At 43.5% G+C, this 19,056-nt stretch overlaps 1 long non-coding RNA gene across 1 annotated transcript; it reads left to right on the forward strand.

Annotated features, from left to right (window-relative positions):
- Positions 1-12,566: 12,566 nt before the first annotated feature.
- On the forward strand, positions 12,567-17,458 carry LOC146344003 (uncharacterized). The gene is made up of 2 exons (XR_014792118.1): positions 12,567-12,899; positions 17,088-17,458. It is a non-coding gene; the product is annotated as an uncharacterized LOC146344003 (long non-coding RNA).
- Positions 17,459-19,056: the final 1,598 nt, after the last annotated feature.

Raw genomic sequence — 19,056 nt, forward strand, 5'->3', positions numbered from 1 at the left:
AACGTATTGTGAAGGTCAGCAGCTCACACTCCCACCCCACCCCCAGCATCGATGCATGCCAATGGCTCACCCCCTCTCACCCCTGGTAGTGGCGCAGGCTTGCACTCCCCACAGCAGGGCTTCCCACAGCAGTGGCAGCATTGCAATGGGAGGTCTTGCACTGGCCCTACTAAAGCTGCTTCATTTCAGAGCTGCTGTTTTAAATTGGCACCATATTGCTGTTTGCATACAGGTCAGCGGAGAGGGACAGAGGAAGACTTTTCCTAGCATCATGTTAGAAGAAATGCCTTTTTTTTAAAAAAAAAAGTAGATTCTACTCTGTTCTTTTAATAATAATTCTTTTAATAAACATGCAGAAGGGGGTGGGAGGATGGATTTAGATAGGTTGCAAATAAGAAAATAATCACACACATACCAAACTCAGGTAAAACCCTGACTATAAAACAAAAGGTATTCATTATAGAGGCAGAAAGACTGTCAAGAAGAGACTGTTGCTGTAAATAAAATGTGCTAAGTGGGGAAGACAACATTGTTCCACTGAGCTTTTCATAGTTAATGCCACTCTCTGTTTTATTATTAATCCCCAGTTTTACTGTAAAAAAAGGTTTGTTTACCATTTTGGAGTTTATGCATATTTTATGACAAAATACATTCAGATGCATATTTAAATATGTATTTTCATGTGTGTTTTTAATGGCAGATTAATGTGGAAATGGGATGGAATGGACTTGTGAATGAACACATGTGAACCTGATGCAACTTGAAGTCAGCTGATCCATCCATCCTGACATCAAACTGGAATGCATGCAGCTCCTGTGACCCAACAGTCACAAACCTAAACTGTGTACCCATTGTGCTGTGAAAGAGGAAGAAGACAGACATTTATCTCACTTTGTCAGAAGAAGCAGGCTCCTGTCAGCTCTTGCTAACTTAGTATTCCATACTTCTGGCCTATCATAAATCAAATCACCGCTGAATCTTCTTTCAGCCATTCAATCAGCAGCAAGAGAAAAATTATGCTCTGCCTACATCCAAATCCTCTTCAATTGTTGTGAAAAATAATTCTGCTGCAGTTCTATTGATGTGTGCTACTAATGTGCTAAAGGGGGTGTATGGGTGGCTAGAAGGAAGGGTGGGAATGAAAGCAGATGTGTCAGAAAAGAGGCAATGGATTAGAACAGTTAGGCAGGGTGAACAGAAGCATGGGGAATGATGGATAGGTTCGAAGAGAAGAAAAGTAACATAAAAGAAGTTCGGATGAGGGCCAAATAATGTTTACAAATAACAAGCACATAAAAGAACAGCTGAAGTAAAATGGGAATGAGATCTCTACAATCTAGATAATAATAGGATTTGGTATCACATTAATTGTCATCTAAGAATTTTAATTCACAGTAATTGAATTTTTCTTAATTACCCAGAATAGAAGACTAATAAGCTGCAGTGTGTGTCCTTTAGTAACAACACTCACTCTAAATATACATGGGAAGCCATATTCACAACTCAATGAATCAAATATATTTTGATTCACTAATTGTTAAAACCAAGTTTTTAAATAGCTTGATATGATTGTGATCAAGACCTTTCATTTCTAAATAAAAATTTCTATTTGGACTTCCTTGGCTGTGAAGTGCCATTAAATCTTTAGTTGGTCTACATGGGATATCTCTTTTTTTTTTTTATGAAAGCAACTTGTAAGGATTTCTGTATTCCATGTCCCATATTCCTACACTGAAAACCAACAACAATTTTTAAGCTGCAATCCAATGGTCCCTGGGAGGTCATCCCTGGAGTGATAGGATCCTTTGGTTCTCCCCCTCCAATGGCAGGCATAGAATATAGAATAAAACTTTATTATGGTCAAAGACCAGCTCAAAAAAAGAACTACATTGAAATTATCTGCCATATATCCCCAATCAAATTAATAGACACTTCAACACAGTGTAGTACTAATGTAATGCATATCAGCCATATTGGGTGAATGGCATTACTCTCCAGACTTTGTCTTTCATCGAACTAGGTAAGTCCGAGCTCCCTCAACATCCTTCTTTGAACACCTATTGCGGCTGCAAAAAATTTGGCGACACTATACGTAAATGTCGAATTAGTGTCAGACAACAATATGTAGACATATTGTTGTCCTGTACGTCCTGGAAAGTGATTCATCAGTGGGGAGATGAGTGCGGCACGAATATCTCTATAAAATATACACCACAGCAAAACGTGCTCTGTAGTTGCTATCTGTTCCATGCCACAGGGACAGAGGCGGTCTGACCAGGGGATCTTTTTGTACCGTCCCTCCAAAACTGCCGAGGGGAGTCCAAGGCCAAGGTAAATGCCCTTCTATGTTTATGCAGTTCCAGTTGTTCAAGATAGGGTGCAGCTGTTACAATGTATCTATAATCCTCCCTGAGATAGAATTCTGGGGCACTATTGAGGTCACTTTGTCTCTCAATATCTGCAATGCGCTGCTTGATAGTCTCCATTGCCTGATCAAAACCCATATTTAATAAAGTCCGCAAGGGAAGCCCCAAGAAAGCTATTTTCTGTTCAGTTGACTGAATCCAATTGGATTTAAAATCGTCTTGCAAAATTAGTGGGGCAAGGCCAGTAGGAAAATATGACAGTCTAAGCCGGTACACAAGAATAGCCACCCAGACCCTAGCTTCAATTTTGATCTGGCCAGTCTCTAATCTTATTATTGGAGACATCCCTAGGAACACCCAATATTGCCCTCAAAATTTTTGATTGTACACATTCTAATGTTTGGGTATTCGGGAAAGGCCCAAATTGAGAGCTGTACAATAATTGTGCTAGTACTTTTGCTTGGTATAATTGAAGGGCTAAAGGGATATAGTGGTTGCCTTTCGTTCTCATAAATTGTGCTATTGCTGATGAGCTTCTCTGTGCGTTTAATGCCACATATTCACCGTGAGCCTTCCTGGAACCATTTGCTTGGAAGACTACCCCTAAATATTTGAATTGGGAAACCTGCTCAATCTTATGTTGGTTTATCATCCATGATCTGATTTTTGGTCTTTTTGCAAAAGTCATGATTTTTGTTTTTTGATCATTGATCATCAGATCTTCTTCCTCTCAGTATTCAGTCAACTTCCTCAATGCTCTTGTAAGCCCAGTTGGAGTCCTTGAGATAATAGCAGCAGCATCTGCATATAGTAAAGTGGTTATATGCCTCCCCGCAATTTTGGGGGGATGAAAATTGGTATGGTTTAGCTGGTCTACCATTGAATTGATGTAGAAGTTGAACAAAAGTGGGGCGAGAATGCAGCCTTGCTTGACCCCTTTTTTTGTTGGAACAGCCTTTGTAAGGTGGCCATGAGCACTACATCTGACCTTAAGGGAGGTGTCCCTATATAGAGTCTGAATGAGTAGGAGCAGGTGCCTATCAATGTTGGAGGCCTCTAATTTCTTCCATAGTTTGACCCTCGAGATAGAGTCAAAAGCTGCCTTAAGGTCTATAAAGGCTACATAGAGTGAGGTGACCTTGTTTGAGATGTATTTCTCAATGAGATGCTGTAGTACCAAGCATTGATCTATGGTAGAGCGACCCTCCCTGAAGCCTGCCTGCTCCTCCGCCAATATCATATCCTGTTCCAGCCAGTCTTTAAGCTTCCTATATAAGTGCCTGGCGTATAATTTACTGATAGTACTTAATAAACTGATGGGTCTGTAATTTGCGGGGTCATCTCTCTTTCCCTTCTTGAATATAGGAACAATAATGGCAGAGCCCCAATCTTCTGGTGTCTGCCCAGTCATGTCAATGTAGGAGAATAGCGATGCTAGAGCCGGGCCCCACCATTCTAAGTTATTTTTGACCACCTCTGGAGGGATCAGATCTTCGCCCGGTGCTTTGCCCGTTTTCATCTGGGCAACTAGATCATAGATTTCTGAAGCCAGGACCGGGGGCCAAGGTGGAGCATCTCCAAGTGCAATATTCCAGGCCACATGGGCAGCATCAGAATCCTTGTATAATTGATGGAAATGCTTCTCCCAAGCCTTTGGATGATGAATATAGCAGTCTGGCAATGTTGGTCCACAAATTGGCGAGATCTTTACCAACCGCCAGAATATGGTCGGATCCTTTGATTTGGCTGCTTGAATCAGTTTCGCAGAGTTCTCCTTCCAAGCCTTTTTTTTCTTTTGTATCAGTAGCTGTTTGTAGGATTTTTTCTGTTCAAGAAGATCTTGAGCCGCCTTCAGATCAGAACTAAATTTATACTTTTGATAGGCCTTCTGTAAGGCTTTTTTTGCTTGAACACATTCCCTATCAAACCAGGGCTTCGAGGGTGGATGGTGCCATTGTTGAGGCACCCTTACTCTCTGAGTGAAGGCTTGTTTCAATTCTCGGGCTAACTCCTGATATAATTCCACCGGGCTCATTATTTGGGTGTTAAGTATTAGAGATGTCTTAATGTTTTGCATGTTGTCTGATGCAAGAATGGCCCGTAATTCCATGTCCATCCTTGGGGTCCATTTGACATGACAGTAAGCTTCCCCCTCAGGGAGTATCATAGGCATATAGAGATTGGCACTTTGTAGATAGGGGTGCAGGGCTTTCCAATTCAATAAGACCGGGACATGATCACTGTGAAGTTTTGGGATGACCTCCATGTCCTTCAAAAAGGGAATCAAGCAGGGATGGGGGAGAATTTCTCCCCGAAACTTCGGGCGGTCGAGTGCCAACGCATTTGGTCCTCCAAAGGTTCGGGGAGAAATTCTCTGCCACCACCACCACCACCACCACCACCCCCCCGGGATGGGACTTACCTTTTACGAATGTCGCTCCCGGGGGCAGGTCCCGGCGGCGGTTCGGCAGGTCTTCGTCAGGGGCGGAGGCGGCAGCCGGTCTTTCGACCGGCTGCCACCACTGCCATTACAAGAAAAGTAAAAAAAAAAACAACCCACCCCTGTGATAGGCTATGTAACAATTAACGTAGCCTATCACAGCTAGATTTGAAAGTCAGCCGTGATAGGCTACGTTAATCGTCACGTAGCCTATCACAGGTGACTTAAAAAAAAAGCGCATACGCTAATGGCGGCCCCCATAGGGAGCCGCCATTCGCTTTCCTTATTTGGTCCCTGTAGTCTACGTAAAGATTTACGTAGACTACGGTGAAAATAAGGGCAACACTATTTGCGTTGCCCTTATTTTCACCATAGTCTACATAAATCTTTACGTAGACTACAGGGACCAAATAAGGAACGTGAATGGGGCTCCCTATGGGGGCCGCCATTTGCGTACGTGCTTTTTTTTTTTTAAGTCACCCGTGATAGGCTACGTGACGATTAACGTAGCCTATCACAGCTGACTTTGCAGATCTAGCCGTGATAGGCTACGTAAATTGTTACGTAGCCTATCACGGGGCTTTTTTTTTTTTCTTTTGAAGTTTGCGGCTGGGGAGACGGGGCGCTTCTCCCCGGCCTGAATTTCGGCCAGGCAAGGTGGGAAGCCTCCCCCCCCGGCCTGAATTTCGGCTGGGCGAGGCGGGAAGCCTCCCCCCCCCGCCTGAACTTCGGGGGGAGAAGCGAAGCGCCTCCCCCCCACTGCAAAGCAAGCTGCGAGACCAGGTAAGTGACTTTCGTACATCCCTAGAATCACGTTTGTTGATACAATGAGATAGTCTATTTGACTCATTCTGGTTTCCGCCAGATAGGTAAATTCCGCTGTATGGTCTTTCCTGAATGCACCATTAAGAGTGTGCAGGTTGAACCTTGTAGTCAATTGATGTAGTAAGAGCCCAGAATAATTAGATTTTATATCTTTAGATTGTCGAGTAAATGGAAGGCCATTTATACTAGGTGTAGGGGGATAAGCTTTTTGTTGGGAATATAGGGCATGATCACTTGGACCCATCCTGGCATTAAAGTCTCCTCTCAAAATCACATATGTATTGGGATAGGATTGGAGGAGATCTGCTACATATGTTTCAAATTCTGCCCAAATTTCCCCAGTCTGTAATTTCTTCTTTTGAGGGGGAAGATAAACATTTATTATCAACAGATCCCATCGATCAAAATGAGCAAGGACAGCCATTGCATGTTGTTTATAGGATGGCAGCATCCTTGTGCTTACACACAAAGACGTAGCAATTAAGATTCCTAAACCTCCTTTACATCTTCCTTGTCCCTCCCCAGGGACTGCTCCAATAGAATATGATTGAAAACCATTAAACAGCAAATTCCCCTGGACCCATGTTTCTTGTAGCAGTACAATATCTTTGGAAGAGAGATAGTCTTTTGATTCAAGGTTCTGCAGGATTCCAGTCCAGCCGTTTATATTCCATGTTGTAAGGCCAATTTTATTTATATGCTGGTTGTTTGCGTGTCATTGGGACTCAGGAGTGATACTTTCCAACTCCTGGGCACTCTTTTTTTCTTCCCTCAGCTCAGTTGTTAGCTCTGAGGCCAGTCCAATTGAGGGGACAGGTGAGTCCATCCAATTCTCTCCCAATGGGGAATCAACTTGGGGATATAACACACCTGATTTTAAATGGTGTCCAGTCATCCCTTGAGGGCTGGAGGCACTGACTTGGAGTATCGGAGGGGCCTGGCAGTCTGCTTCTGCAGCATCATCTGGCTCTGTACTAAGCTGAATACTTGTTGAATTTTGTAATCCTTCTATAAGTTTCTCAGTAGAAGTCTGAGGCCTCCGGGTCTGGATCTCATCCAGTGTCGTTTCTAGGTCTATTGAAGATATTTCACACATAACATAGGAGTTGTAGTTCTTCCTTTCCAGTGCAGGGAGTGGCCTTACTGGGGTCAACTCCCTTGTCCCCATCAGTGCCTCCATCTCTAATTCCACTTCCCTGTCATCCATTATGACAGTCTGTGGCATACATAGCTCAGGTGAGTTTCCAGTGTCAGGTTTAGCCATTCTGCTATACGATTGTAGGTTTGAAATTGGTGTTATTTCTGGGGTCATTGTTACCATAGGCTTTTCCTTGGTCAATAAGGAGTGGAGCAGTCTATTATCCAGTCCCACATTATCAGCTGGTTTCATATCAGAGTCTAAATTATCAGGGGTGCCCAAATTTAGGTCCAGGGAGCTCATAAGGGCTAGACTTGTGTGGGTAAAAGAGTCAAGATCTAAAGTATCGCTATCTCTCTCCAAGGCCAGATCTTCTTCATGTAATCTGATTCTCATTGGTATTAGTAGCTCATCCAGTTTGTTCCTTAATTTTAAGAGTCCATCCTGCTCAACTGGGTGGTTAGCAGCCAGCTCATGGTAATTATTCTTTAACAGTTTATCTTTCTTTTCATGGCTAGACTCCTCCACAGCTGTCTGAATTGTCGATGATAAAGTGGTGCCATAGTTAACCCTTCTGACTCTGGCAAGGGCTCTAACTCCAAGCTCTTTAAAAACTCTCTGAGGGGTTATACCATATCCTCTTAGGTACTGTGCTGAGTGGAAAAGTTGCAAAGGCATAGTTGTTGACTTAAAGTCTAGGAATAATCTTTTGCAGTCCATTTGCGATGGCAGAAAGTGGAAGTGTTTTAAATCCAATGGGGGTATAACACAATTCAGTAATTCTGCCAGAGAGGTAAGGATTCTTTTCTTATTTGACCAAAGCTGTGCATCTTTCTTTGGGAAGCATATGAGGACCTGATTTGTTTGGAGTATTCTTTGTACTTTCCCTCTTGTCTTGTGTTGTACATATTGTGTTCGCTCAAGGTTAAAAGAGGGGGGCGTGTAACAATGGTGTCGTCCTCGTTCTCACCTCTTTGTTCTAACTTGGATACTGGGTGAGCATGCGTTTGGATTAAGGCTCCTAATTGCCCTTCAATTCTATTTAAATGCTCTAAAATTAAAATTAGAGTTTCTGCAGATATAAAGCAGTTTTCACCCAGCTGAGGAGGGCAATTTGGCTGGGTAGGGAAAGCATACTCTGCCTTCTGACTGTTTACTTTCCGTCCTAGCGATTTATGCTTTCCTGCATTCTCCTTCACAGGGGTTTTAATTAATAGGCTGCTTTCTATCTCTTGGCAGACTGAGGTGCTTATAGGGGTTGTGGCTAATGCCGCCAGTCCATTCTTATTACTGTTTTTGATACTCACGGCATACGTAGCCCCACTTGAGGGAAGAAAGCTTCGATTCTAAGCTGTTTCTTCTTCCTTTCCTTTTCCAACTTTTCTTCTCTGGGACTTATAGTTTGCCATCTCTTTCTTAATCTCCTCCTCCCTTTGGCTGTGAATAAATCCTTATTATTTTTCATGTTTGCAGCTTCACTTGTCCCAGTGTAGGTGGGAGCTGCGTCTAGTCAATGTTACTCCGTCGCCATCTTCCTCCCTCTGGCAGGCATAGAGGTCCGCCCTTGGAGGGGGAGATCTGACCCCTTGCAGCTTCAGTGAAAACATCTGCAGTCCTTACCTTCCCAATGTCAGGAAAAGGAGGGGCATGTCAGGGGCATGGCATGGATGGATTGGGGGAGGTTTTGGTTCCTGGACACACCTGCAACATGGGGGGAAATTTACACTAGCCCTGGAGCTGGCATAAATAATTTCCCGCCTATTGCTTGCAAAGGGAGGGAAATGGTTTTTGGGGTTGGTTTTTTAAAACCCACATGGAAAGGGGGGGGGGACAAAGCGAACACCTCTCTTCCATTCTTTCAGGTGCACACCAGCAGGGCTTCAGATGTCTCAGAGGCTCTGACTTTACAGCTTTCCACAGTGACACATAGGATTGCCCTGTCTGATCGCTATTAAGATCCTATGCTCAGTTTTGCACTGATGTTCTGAGTCTCTGGTATACCCCCCCCCCCAAATAAAGGCCATGAAGCCAGACATATTGGTCTGGAAGAGCTATAAAGAAACCTTTTTTTAAGAATGGATCGTTGCTGCCTTATGGTCAAAACTGAGTACAGATATATCCCTAGATGCATTATTGAGAACACACTTTCTCCAATTGCCCAGAGAGCTTTGGCTACTGGCCAGTATAGAAATGTAATAAATTAATGAATATGCTCCTATACCAATACAATTACAGCAGCCTTCAAAAGAACTACATCTGAGCCAACAGAATCCATCATTTATTTATTTATTTATTCATTCATTCATTTCATTTCATTTCTATACCGCCCAATAGCCGAAGCTCTCTGGGCGGTTCACAAAAATTAAAACCAAACAACACACAATAAAACAATTTAAAATATATAGAACATTAAAACCACAATATAACAATACAGCCACAATAAAACCTAGCAGCAGTGCAGGAGTTTAAAATACAGATTTAAAACAGCAAAGCTAAAGTTTAGAAAGCTAAAATGCTAAACTGCCTGGGAAAATAAAAAGGTCTTCACCTGGCACTGAAAGGAATACAATGTAGATGCTAGGCGAACCTCACTAGGGAGCTCATTCCAGAGCCAGGGTGCCACAGCAGAAAAAGCCCTCCTCCTAGTAGCCACCCGCCTCACTTCCTTTGGCAGGGGCTCACGGAGGAGGGCCGCTGACGATAAGGTCCGGGCAGGCACATATGGGAGGAGGCAATCCTTCAGGTAACCTGGCCCCAAGCTGTTAAGGGCTTTGAATCTTAACACCAGCACTTTGAATCGGGCCCAGAAATGGACTGGCAGCCAGTGCAGCTGGAAAAGTACTGGCTGTACTTTTCATCCCAGCACACCTTTAATCAGCATGCTAGAATATCAAAGGAGGAAGGAGGGACGGAAGAAAAACAAATCCTTCCCCTTGCTTCTGTTGTTGCTCATGCAGCCACACCAATTTGGAAGGGAAGGGAAGGGAAGGGAAGGGAAGGGAAGGGAAGGGAAGGGAAGGGAAGGGAAGGGAAGGGAAGGGAAGGGAAGGGAAGGGAAGGGAAGGGAAGGGAAGGGTGCAGGCTGACACAAACCACTTCTGTGGATGTCAGGTGGGCAATTTTTCTGATCTTCTCAGATTGGTTTGGATAAATGGCCTAATTTCCACCTTTGGATAATTAATGGAATTGGATAATGAATGAGTCGATCCACAGTGAGCTTTGGAGAGGTTGCACATCTCTAGAAATGACAGACTTTTAAAGCACTGGAACATTCTTCTTTTTTAATAGTGTTGCCTGGCCAATAAGGTGGTGACAGGGACAAGAAGGGAGTGTTTAGGTAGGACAGTTCCCTCCCCACTGTCTAACTTAAAGGTGATATCAGAGAAATAAGCAACCACCAGCAGGTTTGTTATTATTGTTGTTGATGACAGCACTGGATTTTGTGAATATTTAAATGAACATGATGGGATGTAACATTGACAGTCTCAGATACTGCCAAATATTACTACTGCATGGCATCTAATAAATCTTGTGAAATATTCCATGCTACATGTGTGATGCTGCCAAATGCTAACTGCCACATGTCAAGTTATGAAAAACGATTGTATTGCATACTAAACATCACTGCCAAATGTTGACTGCTGTATGTTGCATTATCATGTACTGACTGCTAAACATCAGTTAATGTCAAAAAGTGCTACTGCATGTCACTGTCAGCTATTGAAACACTGATGGCTTGCAAGTCAGATTTCATCAGATATTGATTGCTCCTGCATACCATCAGTCATCCTGCATACCATACCAATCCTCAGCTACCAATTGTGAATCTTGACAAGGAAATATTTTTCAAGTCAGCATTGACCCAAGACATGTTGCTGTCTAAAGCAAACAAGATGGATCCCCCTACCTATTCCACATACAGAATCTTACATCAAGCCTGCTGATTGAATAGCATCTTCCACCACACTTGAGGCAGCAGTCTAGATTAGGAGTTCCAGGTCAGGCCAAGGACTCAGGAGAAACAGCCAGGGGCTGCCACTGCTGCCCCTGCCCCCAGGATCTGCTGCCTGAGGCAGTTGCCTCACTCTGCATAATGGTAGGGCTGGCCATGTGTAAAGTATTTGCACACCCATAAAATTATCCAGCAAACTGTACAGAACATATTGCAGGACTGGGGAATTCATGTCAGCTGTAATACATCAGCCCCAAATACTACCCCAAATTCATCACCCTTGCCCTCTAATGACAATCAGTATGTTTAGTCAAGAAAATAATAGTATTCAAATATAATCTTTAAAGAGGTCTATAATCCAATCCCAACAAAAGTTAATACTGACTGACTTGGTGGCATTACAGGATCATTCAGTTCAACGTTGCTGATGCAAACCATTCACTAGGTGACAGTCTTGCACCAGTTTTCCTTAGAAGCATAAAGAAAAGTTATTTCATTGTGTTTGAGTGGTGATTTCCTCCCTTTTTGATGAAAAGCTCTTGTTGTTAATTATAGTACATAACTGTAAATTTGAATATGACATATACCAAAGGTTTAATGTTTAGATTTTTTATTAAAAAAAACCAAACCTGCATATTTCAATGGAAACATTTAACCCTTTGCAATCATGCAATAATGTGTCGTGGGTGTTTCTGGCTACAATTCTAAAGAGATGTACTAGGAACAATGGCCTGGTAACATTAAACACAGTGGAAGTAACTGTGTGCTGCACGTGCTATTCTTATCCCTCCCCGTTAAGGCAATCCCACTGAATTGAAGAATAAGGGCCAGGAGTAATATTGGATTGCAACATTTAAACATATGGTCTCAAACTGGAGGCAAAATTAACCTGCGGGATACTATGCAATAGCTCTGGTCCAGCATTAGTAGCTTGACAAATTAGAAAGTGGGGAGCCTCACTGCAGGGGGGGGGGGAGCCTGTGTGCTGTGCTTTCTTAATTGCAGCCACTACCCCATGTAGTGGGGTAAATCAACAGAGTGGCAAAATTGACTACATTTTGCAGCATCTGTTCTAGTCTCTTTTTCAGCACCTGTTCTAGTCAATTTCACTTCTAAGGAAAGCGATGCTGGTTGTCATTCGTTTTATTGGACTACCCAAGAACATGGAGATATAGAGACATACGCTCATCCTTTCATGTACCACCAGGGCCAGCTCCAGATTTGAAGGGGCACTCAGCAAAGTGCCCTATGGAGGGCCCCTTCCCATGGCAGCTGCTCCCCTGTGGGGTTACCTGGCAGCTGTAGCCAATAGCAGCATTGCAATCAGCCCTCGACAGTTTGAAGCTGCCATACTATATTTGCCACAATGCTCCCAATGGGGTGTTGCTCCAGGATGCTGTCGGCCATTTAAAGTGTGGCTCCAAACTGCTAGGCACTGGGGGCTCCGAGGCAGGCAGGAATGCAGTGATGGGCCCTGCCAGGTGCTGGGGCCTTGGCACCTGCCCAACAATGCCATGAGCTGACACCAGGCCTGCGTACTGAGGGATGCTGGAGAATTTTGTGGGCTCTTCCTTTTTAAGCTAACCCACCCTGATTTGCACTTCCCAAACCTATCCACAGACCAGAACACAGTTATCCTTTGGCTTGTGCACTTCCCTGAATTTTGTGATGCAGTTCTTGGCTCAAAATGTGTACCAAACTGCACATTTTAATAGGAAATGCATACAATTTGAATGCAAATTTTCATGCTTATGCAGAAAACATGAGGGAATGGACTTGTGATTGAATAGATACAAAACTGACACAGGCTGGAAATAGCCCAATCTGTCTATCCCTATGTGTGCTACAACATTTTTTTTTTTTAAGTTAGCAGTTGCAAAATTGCTCCAGATGTCAGGAGTGAGTCATACTCATTATTGCTGGTATCCAGCAGATACCCAGGACAGCTATACCCAAAGATACATGTGTTGTCTATAGATTGTAGCAGTCCCCCTAGTCACACTTGGTCTGGAGGTTAGTTTTGGCTTTCTTGTAGTCTGGCTTGAAGTGCTATGAAAACCTGCAACACCCGCTTGATAAGGGATTATGATGGAAGAGACAAAAATGTACACTGTTGACAGCATGTCCTCTGCATTACTCCACTGTGTGCACCCTACACCTATTTATGTTTACTCTAAGGTAAGTCCCACTATATTCAATGAGACATACTCTGAGGTAAGTGTGTACAGGATGTGATCTGAGGTCACAATACTATGCATACTCATTTGGGACTAAGCCCCATTGAACTGAGTGTGACTTCTGAGTAAACAAGAATAGGATTGGGAGGCAAGTCTTTTAAAAGCATTGGCTGTACACAGCCAAATGATGAAAATGTGTGTGCTGTGGACAACAACAGCTCTGTAATACTGCCTCCATCTGAATACAGGCTTGTTTCTCCATATTTTACTGAAGACAGCAAGACGGATGTTCAGCCCTATGGCAGAATGTAGACTTCAGTTTGAGGAGTGTATCAAGATCATATGCCTTCCTCTGTAAATTACGCTTTTAAATATCTTCTCTCATTTTTGTCCTTGACGGTTTGTGTTGCCAGCCCAGAAGGAACCCAAACGTTTCATAGTTTGCCTCTCTAAGTTAACATGTTTTTACATTTCCACTTGGCAGTATGAACAATATTGGCAGATGGGAGAAATGATTGCTGCTGCTGTATGTTCTAATTTTGTTCTAATTTATGTTCTAACCCAGCTTTGCCCTCAGCAATATCAGTGCACATTTAACATAATGCAAATGTCAGTGAGGGTTACTCGAGAATCAGATCATGCAACCATGCAATTGGCCACCTTTTGGGTATGCCAACAAGAGCAAGGGGAAATCGACACATTGAATCTCTTTTCAAGAGGAGAAGGGCAAGATTTTTTTTTTGTGGATAAATGAAAAATCTAAGCACAAAAGTTTGGATAAAATGATCTAAAGCTAAATTAACAACAAATGAATACAGGGTATAACTAACTGAGCTGGTTGATCATGCAGAGACAGAGAAAATGTTAATTAAATGCTCTGTAGTATGCCCCTGGATTGCCCAGTGGCATTTTGCTTATTAAGGATGCCCACAAATTTATGGGTTATCTCTTCTGAACACCAGGCGGGTGTGCAGTTAGGTTCTGAAACTGATAAGCACCTGTTCCATGCACACTACTACCATGCCCAGAATATCTCCCAGCATGGGCCTACTCTGTACTTGCCAGCTGCTGTTTCAGGCTGCATTCCAACAGTAGCTTCTCCATTTAGACTTTGTCTCAGGGAACAAAGCCTTGCATAGAACAGCTCTCCAATCTTCTTCCCAGATCTGAGCCAAAAGAAAGCCTTCCAAATGTAGCATGTATCTCCTACTTGTGTGCTCTGTCTGTCACTGGTAGGAGGAAAGCATTTGATCAGTCTTATGCCTCTAATTCCCAGTACACATGTCCTACTTGCAAGTACATCAGGCATGTGCTGTGAAGTGTCAGCTCATTTTATAGGGCATGATATTTACATTAGGAACATAGGAAGGTGCCATATATAGAATCAGGCAATAGGTCCATCTAGATCAGTTTGATCATCTAGGCAGCACTGCTCTAATGTTTCAGGCAGGGGCCTTTCCTAGCCCAGACTGGCAATGCCAGGGATTCAACTTTGGACCTTTTGCATGCAAAACAGGTGCTCCACCACTTAGTACTGGCCCGTCCCCATAAAAATCATGAACATGCAGAGTTCTCTCCCATCAGCAGACAGCAAGCAACAACCTCTGTAATATTTGATCTTCTCCCCCCAACCCCATTGTTCATTAGTAGACGTGCAGAACACCTTGAAGCCTTTTCACTGCCGCATTCCATTAAGTATATCATCCCTATTTATGTGGAACTACTCAGAAATGCTAAATGTTGAGCAATCAGGGGGCCATCTACAAAAGCCTTTTACTCCAGGGCGGGTGCGAGTGAGGTCCTTTTGATTAGACGACGCAGTCGTCACTTCGGAGCCAACCATGGTCTTCTCCTGGAAAATGCAGATTTCTAAGGAGGCGTTTTGCTGCAATGTGTTTGGTTTGCTGCAGGTTTCCCGCGGTTGTGAGCCATCTGTCCCTTCCCCAAACTGACTTCGCATTTTGCAGCGGGCATGCTGCAGGCATGCGTAGTGCTTGCATCGTTCTGTGACAGCCCTTTACTCCCCCCATCCCTTCGCAGCTGCACAGTTACAGAGGCACAGAGAGGCATTTTCATTTATTTAATCACACTTTCGCACATTTTTGCAGCTTCATATCTTCGCAACGATTGCTTTTGGACTTAGTGCCCAGGGCTGGGAGGGGAGGACCAACATCACTCCAGCCACCATTTCGGAGAATTTCAGAGAATGTTTTCCTTGGGGAGGGGAACAGGGTCTCCACATACCTTTTTAAAGTGTAGCCGATTCTTGAAGGGGTCTTCTTTCTATTTTTAATTAAAAAAAAAATCACCCCCTGCACCTGCAGGAGCCCAGGACTCTTCTCGAGCCAGGAGTTCTTCCTGGATGCCTATTGGAGAAAGTATGGTCACGTGGTCTCCTGGGAGTTCAGAAAGAACTCCCAGGCTGGAGCAGAGTCTTGGGCTCCGCTCCTGTGAGTGCAGGGGGTGTTTTTTAAAAAAATAAAAAATTGAAAGCAGACTCATCGAGAATTGCCTACACTTAAAAAGGTGTGTGGAAGCCCTGTCCCCCTCCCCAAGGAAAAAAGTCTCCAAAATTTTCATCTCTCCCAGCCTCTTTCACCAGAGTTTTCATTTCGCGCCCCCCCCGACAAAAATAGAAGAATCAAAATTTTCAGCACAGCACTAATACACACACACACACTGCTGAATAGTCCAATATATTTTACACTCTGACCATATGCACCTAGAACAGTCTATCCAGTACTTTCTACCTGTCTTCTGCACCAGCTGCTCCCTTTGCCACCTGTTCTGTTCCTTTGATGTTCCTGCACTCCTTTGGGGACAACCCTCCATAATTACAAAAGCAGCAGTGCATTGGTTTGGTCACTTTTAGGAAAAGATGGATCAGTGTTTGAGCTAGTGTTAGGGGCTATGTGAGGGAATTCTTGAATACTGAGTTAAACAGAGAAGGTGACAAGGTGACGACAGCTTGAAAGGATTCCATCTTGGTGGAGATGCTATTTACTTAAATGTTTCACAACCATTGTAAAGGCCTAGTTGGCAACAGGGTAATTAAATCAATAAGTCATGCTAAAACTGATATGGAAGATGTTCTGGGCTGTTCTTTCCTAGTACAAAGAAACCAAATGTGTGTTGCATTTTGCGGGCTGGGATTTAGATCCTCTTCTGTTTTGATTCATGATACATTTTGGGTGGAAGCTAACATAAGGCATAACTTTTCCCTAGGACTTTTCTTCAAAAGACAACGGCTTTGAGCTGGGTTTGAAAACTTTGAATATATCTTCACTATAGAAGTGACAATATGGATAAAATTCATGTGCACTATAACTTAGATTGTCAGGAGTTTTGTATAGTAACAAGCTGCACCCCTGATTTTTAGCCTAGCATATTCAATTGAAACCAATATTGTGTGCTAACAGCCATGTTTTACTATCAATGATATATAACAATTTTCTCGATTGTTAGCCCAAAGGCAACGATTGAGGCAGATGCTTCATATTGTGAGTCAGGGCCTGTGAAAAGTGTTGCTGAGAACGAATGATAAATACAACCTACTCACAGACTGCTTTTTTAACTAGGAATGTCAGAGGAATCCTGTTGTGGGTGGAGCTTGATAAGCTTTCATTGGCTCAGCCCCCCGGGCTTTGGAATGTCTTCCCCTAGCTGACCCAACCCAGTCTGCAGCGAGTCAGGCCAGCCTGTGGATTTTTTTTTACTTGCACAAATAGAGATTTGCAAAACTTTCAGCTGCAATTTGCGTAATTTGCATAAATTAAACAAATTGCAGCTGTACTTTGCATAAAACGCTATTTGTGCAATTTTTTTAAAAAATGAAATTGTTCCCAGATTTTGGGGGAAATCTGCAGCTTGGTCCACAAATGCGAGCTTAGTTGGGAACTCTGTTAAGGCAAAACCAAAATGGATTTCCTGGTGACGGATATCCCTAATTTTATTATATAGAAAGCTTTCCCAATACAGTGTAACCCAGGGGCAGGGGAACTGTGGCCCTCCAGATGCTATTGGGCTATAGTTTCTTTCATCTCTGACCATGCTGGTTGGGGCTGATGGGCCTTGGAGTCCAACAACATCTGGATGGCCACAGGTTCCCCACCCTCAGGTGTAAACAGTGGTGGCATAAAGATATGATTAATGGAAATGAATGTGTGTGTTTCTTCATTCTTCCTTTCAGAATAAGGAGCATTTGCTGAAGAGCTCTATTGTGAGAAAGCACAAACCAAAGGCACGGGCTCATGTGCTGATAAGAAAGAAGTATTCTCCAGAGGGTGAATCATCACTAAGGAACAGCTCCTGTGGAAATGTCAAACTTCTAGCCATTTCACTCATACTTTAATAATCTACACAGGCAGCATTCACTTCATGTTTGTTTGCCTGACATTAAAGTGTAATGCATGATAAAGTGCTGATTGATTTAAAACCTTTGTGATGCTACGGAAAACTCAGCAACTCTCCAGTTATCTTACTTATACTCATGCTGAGATAGGCCTGAAGACTAAAAGAGAAAATGTGATTGCAACACAGTAAAAGCATTCAGCCATTCTTTTCTGAGACTTGAGAGCTCTTTCATGTGTCCCTCTGTGCATAGGATAAGTCTGTGAAGGGGAGGAGTGGGTTCCCCAAAACATGGCATGCCTACAAGTGTACAGCTGTGCATGCCTTGGCACCCCTCTGCAGGCCTCTCACATGGGATTGCATAGATATTCAGGGTGGGGCCAATGGGATGCAGGAGCATGAGTTGGTAGGCACAATCCTTCTCCCACCTCCATGAGCTTAGCCTATGCATGGAAGAACTTATGAATGGGGCCCAGGATTTGTCTAGAAGATGGCATCCACCATCCCAACCCCAGTGGTGCAGGTAATTTTAGACCTTGGATTTAATGATATTAGGGGGCAGGGGGCTTTAGACTTCCATCTGTATTGCTTCAGTTGTGAAGCACACAGCTAACATTTCTCTCCTTCCTGATGTATTAGAACAACGACATTTAAAACTGTTTTCCAGCCCTGATTTAAAAAAAAAAATACTTTGAGCATGTGCAGTTCTGCATTTTAAACTCACTTAAATAATAGCACCATCATACCACAGGAATAAAATGGACCTTGTTTCTGCTACCCTGATGCCCTCACACCTGCCACTCTCTGGGTGGACTTTGGGGGGCCCTTGGACTGTGGAGCCCTGGACTTTGGTCCCAAGGTCCAGTAATAGTTACACCAGTGTGGACCAGCATTGCAGCTGGGTAATTTTAGACCTGGGACTTAGTGGTCTTATGGGGACCCACTTTAGACAGCCATTTTGTATTACTTCAGTTGTGAAGCACACTGCTAATATTTCTCTTCCTCCCTTCTGTCATCACCACCGTTCCATGCTTTATTTATTTATTTATTTGATTTATTTGTACCCCACCTCTCTACCAAAAAATGGCACTAAAGATGGCTTACAAAACAATTTAAAATAGATTAAAATAATAAAACACATTGAAATACAATAACAACATAACTATTACAGAATAAAAACAGCACTCGACCCACAGACCCACTTACAAGCCAAAGGCCTTCTTGAAGAAAGAGGTCTTTGCCTGCCATTGGATGGATAGCAGAGAGGGAGTGAACCTAGCCTCCCTTGGGAGGGAGTTCCATAGCCTCGGAGCAGCCACCGAAAAGGCTCTCCCTTGCGCCGCCACCAAACATGCCTCTGATGGTGACAGCCTTGAAAGAAGGACCTGAAAAAGGTTCCTCTGGGCAACTCTGAGCAGATGCAATGGTGATGGAGAAGTACAATTTCTTCACCATCTTCATTTCCATGGAGCAGGCTTTCAAATGAGCTCTAGCCCATGTTCAATCAGATTCATTCCGAGTTTTCTGCCAGCTTTGCTCTAGTTGACATCCCACTCGCTTCACCACCCACAGCACCTGGAAAACCAGGGGGCTCATTGGGGTCCACTCTGTAGGAGAGAATGCTCAGGAGTGATCATGTCAACCACATGGGCCATTTCTTTGTTCCAGAGGTTAACCAGGGCTTTGAGAGAATTGCCTGTGGAGATGACAGGAAAATCCCCAAGAGCCATAAGAAAGCCATCCAGTTCCATCGGTCTCTTGGGGTGGACCACCTTAATCAGGCCCCTGCCTCTGCAGAGCCTCCAATT

Source organism: Heloderma suspectum, chromosome 5 (assembly GCF_057233095.1).
Source record: "Heloderma suspectum isolate Gila_16-S chromosome 5, 16-S_ref, whole genome shotgun sequence".
In the NCBI taxonomy this organism is placed as follows: domain Eukaryota; kingdom Metazoa; phylum Chordata; class Lepidosauria; order Squamata; family Helodermatidae; genus Heloderma; species Heloderma suspectum.